Here is a 10,208-nt window from a genome sequence, read left to right on the forward strand (position 1 = left end):
CTGGCAATGTGGAAATCAAGGTATTTCTGAGACAGGTTCTCACTATGTAGCCCAGGTTGGCTGCAAAATTGGTAGTCCTTCTGCCCTCAGCCACCACAGTGCTGTGATCACAGGAAGGAGCCACCATGCCCAACTACATACCTTATCTTTAAAACAAATTTTTTCTTTGAATCCTGATAGTTAATACAACTTGTGGTTGTCTTTACAAAAAGAACATTTAATGAGATTCAGCAGAGGGAAATTCCCAGCATGTGGGCCACTGTCCCTTCCATGTGCTAGGTCAAGGGTCACAGTAAGATCTCTGAAAAGACTCCTCTAAGTCACCTTCCTCATTGTTCTGGAGACCAGCCAAGAAGCTCTGGGTTCTCGTTCTGTAACCACCACCGCACAGCGAGGATGAGGTGCTTTGCACTGCATCTGGTTTCTACTTTCGACCAAGTTTGTTCTACTTCAGGTTCACCTTGGCCCGAGAAATCTATGATAATTCAGGTCCATCGAGTAAAATGGGGCTCAGTGAGACCCTCTTGGCCCTTACCAGACCCACTATCTGCCAGCATCTTCCTCTTGACTTTCCATCCTCCAGAACTGTAAGAAATGCCTTTCTGTTGTTTGTCAATCATCTGGCTCATGGCATTTTATAGCAGCAACATAAGCAGTTATCTTTATAGGATCATTATGATACTAAAATTAGTTGGTAAACATATATATGAAAAAATAGAATATTCAAATAGAAAAAGTATCCTTCAACAAGATACTAATTGCGGGGGCTGGGGATTTAACTCAGCGGCATAAGCACCTGCCTTGAAAGCAGGCAGTCGTGAGTTCGATCCCTGGTACCGATAAAAATGAAAAAGCCAAAAAAAAAAAAAAAAAAAAAAAAAAAAGCATAAAACAAAAGTGAAAAAAAAAAGATACTAATTGCAAAGAAAAAAATTGTAACTTTACAATGGAGAAATCACCAGATACTATCTTAATTAGCTGTACGAAGTAAATATCACCAATAATATGACATATAAATATCATATACCTCCTGACACTATAGGAGAAGGCTAAAACATCACTTCTGTGGATTTTTTTTTTTTTAACTTTATCGTACCGGAGATCAAACTGACGACCGCCTGCTTGCAAGGCAGGTGCTTATGCCGCTGAGCTAAATCTCCAGCCCCACCTGTGGATTTTTTTTAAAAAAATGCAAGCTGACTGTGGTGATGCATACCTTTCAGTACTTGGGAGACTGAGGCAGAAGATCATTTCAAGTTTGAGTGCAGCCTGCACTACAAAGTGAGTTCGAGTCCAGCCTGACCTGCGTAGTGAGATCCAGTCTCAAAAAGACGGAGAAAAAAAAAGCACAACCTGAGCTTAACCGGGATATAAACCCAAATTAAGAGACGTTATATAAATTACTGGACAGTGCTTTTCAATAGCATCAAGGCCTGAAAGACAAAAAAAAAAAAAATTAAAAAAAAAAGATCTGAAAACTCTCCTAGACTGAGGCTGTTGAAGAGACATGAAAACTAAGTGCAATATATGATGCTGATTCAATCCTGGTCTAGAAAAATAATATTGATGAGATAATTGGAAACATTGGAAAGTCAGTAGATTACTTAATAGCTTTATGGAAGTAGTAATTTCCTGGGCTTGGAAATTGTCCTTTATTTTCTTAACGTAGCATATATGATGTTAGTACACGGGGAACTGTGAACAGGGAATGCAGGAATTACTGTACTAGTTATTTTAAGCCTGATGTTATTTAAAATTGGAAATCAACATCATCCTCATCATTATTCTTATTATTGTTTTGCAATACAGGGGGTTGAGCCCAAGGCCTTTGCACTGAGCTACAGCCCCTCCTCTATTGTTGTTGCTGTTATTTATTTTGAGATAAGGGCCTATGAAGTTGTCCTACCTGGCCCAAACTTTTGATCTTCCTGCCTCAGCCTCTCCAAGCTCTGGAACTTGAGGAGTGTAACAGCTTTATTTTAAAAAATAAAATGAGAGAGCTTATTAGCACTGATATGAAATAATATACAAAATGTATTAACTATTATTGACGGAAAAAGCAACAGAAGCCAAGCACAATGGCACATACTTGTAATTGCAAAAGGTGGGAGGCTGAGACAGGAGAATTGTGAGTTGAAGGCCAGCCTAAACTACATATTGAGACTCTGTCTCAAAGGAAAAAAGGAAAGGGAACATGTAATAATGTTTTATCCCTTACATAAGATAAGGCGATGCATAAATATGCTCATGTGCTTGAATCTACATAGGCTGTCTTGAAAAAATGTATTTGATTATAGTGATTACTAGGAATCTGACAGTGTGGGTTGGGAGAAGGACTATGTATCAAATACATTTTGGTATCACTTGAAATTATCTTGTTTTATTTTGTTCCGTTCTGTTTTTGAGATAGGCTCTTGCTATGTAGTTCAGGCTGTCCTTGAACTTACTATGTAGACCAGGCTAGCCTGAAACTCAAGGGTGATCCTCCTGCCTCAGCCTCCTGAGTGCTGGGATTACAGCATGTGCAACCATGCCTGGCTCTCTTGAGATCGTTGAAAAATAATATATCTATGTAGTCTTAAAGTATCATTGAACTACCAAGATCTATTTGCTTTGAGAAATCCAGATTCATTTTATTAAAGCGTCTGAGACCTCAGTGTGACTTTTCTAACCACTCTCTCTTCTGCCCTGTTCCTGTCTTTCCAAAATAACGTGTGATTAGATTTTATACCAAACCCAAAATTCCACAGCAACTGAAGACTGAGAGTCTAAGAGAAGAGAGGCAAAGAACGTTGATTGATGGGTGGTTACTTAAAACTCCTTAATTACTCTGATTTCTACTTACATGTTTAAAAATGAAATGAATATCTCAATTCTGCCACTAGAACAAGAGTTTTATTACCCAAACCAGATAAGAAGTCTTATTTAGTGCCTGCAAGGTACATATAACTAGGACTAAGACAAAATATAAAGGTCTGTCTCTTATCTGGTAGGATAAAAGCATTTTGAGAAAAGTTTGAGGTGGAGATTAGAAACTTCCGAATATGTCCAAAGGGGACATTATGAAGATGTAGAAAATTCTCCTCCAAAAACCAATAAAATTGGACACAGTTGTCAAAACAACTATTTCAGGGTTCTGGAGATCAAGCAAAGCCAACAACAGGTGTGAGGTGTTTACTGAAAACAGTGCTGCGGCGGGAACAGCAGGAGGTGGCAGTCCTCTTGCTGAGAGCTGTTCTCATCCCACTGTCACTCACAGGCTTGGCCCCTGCTTTAGCAGAAATGGAAATAAAACTAAAGATACCTTTACAGGGAAAAACTTTAATTGGAAAATCGGAGGGAGTATAGAAAGGACTCCATTTTGGGAGCTAGAGGGGACACACTGTGACTCAGGTTCAGCCTGGCCCATCTAAAGAAGTGGGAGGAAGTTTTTAAGGGTTAGCTGGTGGGCTGCGGTTCACTCGTTATGGTATCCTCCTGCCTCAGCCTCCAAGTCCTAGGATTACAGATGTGTGCCACTGCACCCAGGCTGTGATTTCTCCTTCACTAAGTTATAGCATTTATAAGAGTGTTGTTTAGTTTCCAAATATTTGTGAAATTGTTAAATTTTTCTTTTGAGACAGGGTCTTGCTGTGGCATTCAGTTGGCCTTGAACTCACTTTATGTAGCCCAGGCTGGCCTGGAACTCATGGTGACTGTTCTGCATTCACCTCCCAAAAGCTGAGGGTAAAGTCCTACACCACCACGCCCAGCTTATAGTGATGGTTGTAATATTTGTGTCCTCCCAAATTTCTTAGGTCTAAATCGTAACTCTCAATGTTGTAGTGTTAGGAGTTTGGGTCTTTGAGAGGTAGTCAGGAGTTACAGTTTTAAGGAGTGATGAGGGCCCTTGTGAACAGAGTCAGTGTCTTTATAAGAGGACACATCAGAGCTTGTTTCTTTTCTCTGCTCTTACAGGTTAGGTACAAGGTAAAAAGGGCCACCTGCAAACCAGGAAACAAGCCCTCACCAAACACCAGATGTGCTGGCACTGGCATCTTAGGCTTCCCAGCTTCCAGAACTGTGAAAACCAAGTGTTCATTATTTAAGCCGTTGGTATTTTAAGCCATCTTGATATTTTCCTTATAGCAACCTAAACAGACAGGAGCTGTGCATGTTGGCATGTGCCTGTAATCCCAGCATTTTGGGAGGCTGAGACAGGAGAATCACAAGGTTGTGCCCAGTCTGAGAAATTTAATGACTGCGACCCTCCCTCAAAAAAAAAAAAAAACTGGAGACGTAGCTCGGTACAAAGGCCTTGAGTTCATCCTCTACTACTATAAAACTGTTTTTTTAAAATCCATTAAGGAGGTCAGGACTCAATATCTGAGCAAAAGGCTAAAACAAGATTTTTTCTCCTCCTACACCTACCTCTTAAAGATTATGCTATTAATGACATATAAAGGCCATATACAGGGCTCAGAAATCCCTGATTTCTCTAGAAACTCATTTTTGCCAAGAAAAAAAGCTTAAAATGACAGAAGAGAATATACTATCATGTTTAATTTAATGTTCCAATTTGCAATTCATAGTGTTATTTCATTAGAGTCTATCATTCAAAGAGCCTCGTATCCGAGAATGAATTATTATTTAACTGGGTGTTCAGACTACATTTCAGAAGGCCTCATTCAGCGTGCCCAGCATGGGAACCTGGACCCGCTGGCGTCCCTTTGTCTTGCTTTTTGCTGTTCCTTAAAGCAGTGTGCTAAGGGGTGACACTAATATCCTCAGTCAAAAACAGAATCATTGGTCCACACGAGGCACGTGTGTAGTGTCAAGACCGGGAAGTCCTGGCTGCTGAGCCCTTGAAGAGTCAGAGCTATTATGGTTGTAAAGGTTCTGTGCACACCTGTAACCCCAGTACTCAGGAGGCTGAGGCAGGAGGGTTGCAAGTTCAGCCCCAGCCTGGAAAACATAGCAACTTAGACAGATTCTAAACATTAAAAAATAAGAAATAAAAAGAGAGCTGAGGTTGTGGCTGATTTGATTTTGAAGGCCCTGGGTTCAGCGCACGTACTGGAGGGGAAAATGTTTAAAGATACAGATACAGCTTCTTGCTTAGGAATCATCTGTGTCCAGCACCTGCATTTGCTGTCCTAGCCCTTAGACTCAGGCATAAGGGAGGGAGGGAAAGAGAGAAAGAGAGAAAGAGAGAAAGAAAGAAAGAAAGAAAGAAAGAAAGAAAGCAGAAAGCTGAGATGACGTGAAGAACACAGCAAATGCGTAGTCACACGCCACCTTCCTGACAGGGAGAATTCTGCAGTCCTCCCCAGCCCCTCACACTGAAAGAAACTGCACAGCATCTTCTTTGATCTTTTCTTCCCAATACTAGAGAAAAGCAGAAGCGTGAGCCCGGCCCCGCCCCGAGCCCCGCCTCGGCGTGAGCACACACTCACACAGGCTGGGAAGGTACCCTTTCTGCTTTGCCTCCCATTTACATAGCAAATATTTCAGTTCTTCATTCTAATTCTTTATCAAACTATCATGCTGAAGTGATCTCTCTGCCTTCCGCAGGGCATTGTGAGCTCTAACACATGTTCTTTGTTCTGAAGAAAGGACTCTAGGAAAATGTGAATATTCTCTGTCCTGGCCCATTTACAGTATGTTTGGGATTTGGATCTAGAGCCAGGTCTGTGACACCTGGCCTGCCATGCACTCATGTCAGAAACCATCTAGGGCCTCCAGGATGTGGCACCAGCCTGAATGCCAGTGATGTGTGATGCCTTCTGACCAAGCGACCTGCCCACTCCATCTGCGGTCTTGCTGGAGGCAGAACCATCCTTGCTGGCATTTTGTGCCTTGGTGGGCAGCTTGTTTTTCTTGGTGAGGTCTGGAGCAGCCCTCAAAAGGCTCATGTGTTACAGGTTGCACCCCTAGTGCAGCAGTGCTGGGACCTAGAGAGGTGACTGGATCACAAGGGTGCTGGCCTCATCCGTGGGAATCTGCTGGCCAGTTCACAGCTGCGCTGGCACTCAGCAGGGATGCCATCTCAGCAGCTGTGCTTTTGGAGGGAATCCTCCCACTCATTCCTCTCTCTTTTGTGCTCTTTCTCTCTCTACTTCTAGGAAGCTTGGAAGTGAGTAGCTTTCCTCTACCTTACTGTTCTGCTGAGATGGACGTTTCTGCCTCCCCATTGGTTTAAGCACCATGGGTCTTCTCACCATGGTCTGGAGTCCCTGAAACAGCGAGACGAAATCAGTCTTTCCTCCTTTAAACTGTTTTCAGAGCCAGATGTGGTGGCGCACACAGGTAATCCCAGTACTTCAGGAGATTGAGGCAGGATGATGGCAAGTTCAAGCCCACCTTGAGCATCTTGGAGACCTATTCTCAAAATGATAGCGGGTGGGAGGTGCTGGAGATGTAATGCAGCTGAATTCAAACGTCCTAAGTTCAATCCCCCACACTACAAATAAGTATAGTAAGTAATACATAAGGTTTGTCACAGCAGCGGAAAACACACTGACACTCATCTAGTTCGTGTGAACAGAAGGTGGATTTATACGCCTTAGTGTACAATACTGAGGAACATGTTCCCCAGAGTATCTATTCTTGCTACACACTTGGGTAATGAAGACATACCTATTTCATACAAATCCTGTTCAAACATGATTTTCTTGCAGACTTTTATCTTAATTCTATTGACCCTGTACTCCTGTATTCTCCTAGTGTAGTGATATTCCTGATAAAGGCTTAATCAGTAAATTTGGGCATTGTTGTAGTCAGGGGTTGTGAGGAGAACAATTAGAATCAGGACATGGAGCTTATAATATTGTTGGTGATGGTCTCCCAGAGTTACCAGAAGAAAATGCAGGAAATCTATCCGCAACACTAAAGTCATAAATTTTTGGCTAAGGGCCTGAATCCCACAGCAATGTTCCGCATGAGTCCAGATGAAGACCCAGAGCTCATGACAATGCCTCCCACGAGTCCAGCTGGAGGTCCAGAGCCCACAAGAAGGACTCACACCAGTCTCTTTTATGGATCTGTGCTGGGAAGGCCTAAAGATCAGTGGTGGAAACCAGAAAGTCCATGCCAGTGGGGTGAAGGAGCTGTGCTGGGGGGTTGAGTGTTCTATGCTGGAGCCGAAAAGTCACACTGACAACGAAGACCAGGGCTGTCCTGAAAAGCACCACAGCCATCCTCAGTAACACAGAGGCCCCGAGCTCCTCCGATGACACGCACAGTTGGGTACATGATAGGAAGCCAGCATGACGAGTTCATCCTGGAGACCAAAGGGCACACATCTTCCCTTCTGGAGCCAGGAAGCAATGCTTGATGTGAGGACCAGAGCTTCTCCAGGAGAACCAAAGGCTCAACAGCAGTTCATAGGAGAACCCACAGTGCCTCAATGCATTGCTTCTCCTTCTCCATGTCTCTATTTATGCGGGCAACTTTCCTCAGGTGGGACATCTATACTCAGCACCACGCTGATGTAATCCAGCTGTTGTAAAGTTGACCACCAGTTTTTAATCCATAACAGGCATCAAGTGCACAGGGGCTTACATGTCAAAGAGTCCCACAGATGTCACTTTCTGGCCGTTTTACCTATCATGTTTGTGTGGCCTTGGGTCTGCAGCGGGGGGTCAGGCCAAAGGACCCTGGTCCTCTTGTTCCTCCTTATGTTGATATGGGACCGTCATGTGGGATGATTGGAGTTCAAGTTTCTCACTGTTGCCTGTACCTTCAGGCTTTCCAAGTTCTTCCAAACTAGGGTAAGTAAGCAAATGTATTTAGGTTCCTGTATGAAAGGCGTAACAGTTCATTCTAATAGTGCACCCAGAGTTCAAGAACACTACACTAGAACTTTTGTTCCCATCAATTTCCACTCTCTTTCTCTCATTTCTTGATGACCTTTTAAATTTTTTCACCCTAAATCCTTTGACACTGCATTATCTCTCTCTTTTCCTCCATTCTGTTATAAACCATTCCAATCTTCATTGTCAACAAACAATGGTCTGTTATTTCAGCATAATCTCCTTCTAACGTGCCTCTGCGCACAGAGGCCTCAGACAGGCCAGATGCCAAGATCAGTGCCAGTGTCTACACTAAGACTTCTCTTGCTTTGATTTAGCAAGCACAAGTAACAAGGGATTGTATGTTGGCCTTTCATTTGTTATGAATTTCATTGTGTACTTACTTGTGAGCTGACGCCTTAGTGAGCTCAGTTCATCACTTCTAAGCTTCACTATTAACTTTTACATCTAATAACTGATCACAGCCAAGCTAACGTCTCACCCTATGGATGACTTTGATATAGGGGAAACGGTAGATGTCAGATATGCCAAGTGTGTGTTCCCTAAAGTCAAAGAAAATGAATTCTAAGGAGCAAGGGAGGTTAAGAGGAGGAAAGTTTATTGGGGTACAGGAATAGCTCCTGAGAGACAGGAGGCCCCATGGATTGCCTGTCAGCCCACCTCTCAAAGGACATTTTATAGAGCAAAATCATGAGGGAGGTACAACACAAAATTATGATCAATAAATAAAATTGCAAGTATAGTTGCTTAGGTAATATTGCTACAAAGGCATACCAGTGACATCATTAAGCTTAGTCAATAATCTATAATCTCGGTCTTGTCTCCAGTCTTACTGGTCTTAGTCTTAGTGGGTGGGACAGGATGGCCCCCTGATGAGATCATGGGAAACCTCAAATGGGTGATTCCAATAATCCCAAGCCCCCATCCATCCCTTAGGGAAGTGTGTAAATCTAGACACTGTGACTCTAGACTTCTTCAGATGTACCTTCAGCCACAGCTTTGATGTGTTCTCATCTGTACTGACTCCCTTAGGGCGCAGCGCTGTCTGACTGCCTACAATATTTCTACCTAACTTAATTGCCTGTAATAGCCTCATGGCTATTCAACACATAGCTATAATCCCTGCCCCCCACCCTTGTGACAGCTTGTTGCCCAAGACGGGCACACAATTCTCAACTCAGGGAATTCTCCTGTCTCAGCTTCCCAAGTAACTGGGATGATAGGCACTGGCCGCCACATCTGACTTCATTTAAAGATACTGAAGCCAACACAGTGAGTTCTCCAGCTCTTGGAAAAATGGGGGGAAATGGCAAATAAAATCTGATGAAAATGATCTCCTCCTCAGTGTTACAGACATTACTGATATATTGTACAGAACCTTTGTATATAATATCATAAGGTCAAATAAGTTGTGACATTCTGAGGCCAATCATTCAGAGTTTAAAGGAAAAAGAATGGGGTGTTTTAAGTGCATCTATTACGACACCTCGTCAAATTGTAAAGGAAGCACCCCACAAATTATAATTTCTTTTTTTTTTTGGTCTTTTTCGTTTTTATCGGTACTGGAGATCGAACTCACGACTGGCTGCTTTTAAGGCAGGCGCTTATGCCGCTGAGCTAAATCCCCAGCCCCCTAGATTATAATTTCTAATGAGACAAACATGGACAACCATAGCACACAAACCTAAAGCTCTTTGGAGTCCTGAGCTTTACTCAGGACTTTTTATTACTTTTTTATTATTTTTATTACTTTGCAGTTAAGGTTCACTAGAGGCTGAATAATTTTTTCAAGAGGAAATGATTCCTGAGAGAACAACTGTGGATTTCCGCAGCCTGGTGAACAGATGGAAGTGCCTTGCTTGAAGCCTCTGTTTCACAAACACATCCCCAGCAGGGCGGTTGGTCAGTGTATCTAGCTCCACTTCTCCTCATTCTTTGCTTTTGAGTTTTCAATTTTTCTTTGTTGTTTCGAGCAATTTCTTATTTTAAATTTAATTTATTGCTCTTTTGGTCCAGTATTGTGTTTTAAATCCATTATAAAGATCAGTTAGTTCATCAGGTGAGCTTTGAATCTTCATTTGAGGTGACTTGGAGGAAGTTCTCAGCAGCTGTCCCCAGACTTATCTCTTCGGGCGCAGCTCTGGAAACTCCAGAGGGAGACAGCGGAGGGTGAAGAAGACAGGAGCTGAGATCAGACAGACCCCCTTTTTCTGATGGGAGAAAGGGACTGCCCGGCTCCTAGAACGCGTTCACTTATCCAATTAGCCTGTGGGTGAGTTTGCAGAGAGTTTTAGTGAGGAGTGGGATCTGGACAGGAAGAACATCTACCGCCCGGCAGAGCAGCGTGCTTGGTGCAGGCCTCTGGGGTTTCACAAAGACAGGGAGGAAGTGTCCGTATGACGAGGCAAAGGTCAG

This window comes from Cavia porcellus, unplaced genomic scaffold, assembly GCF_034190915.1.
Source record: "Cavia porcellus strain 051 isolate PalLab524CR breed Dunkin Hartley unplaced genomic scaffold, mCavPor4.1 scaffold_28, whole genome shotgun sequence".
NCBI classification, from domain to species: domain Eukaryota; kingdom Metazoa; phylum Chordata; class Mammalia; order Rodentia; family Caviidae; genus Cavia; species Cavia porcellus.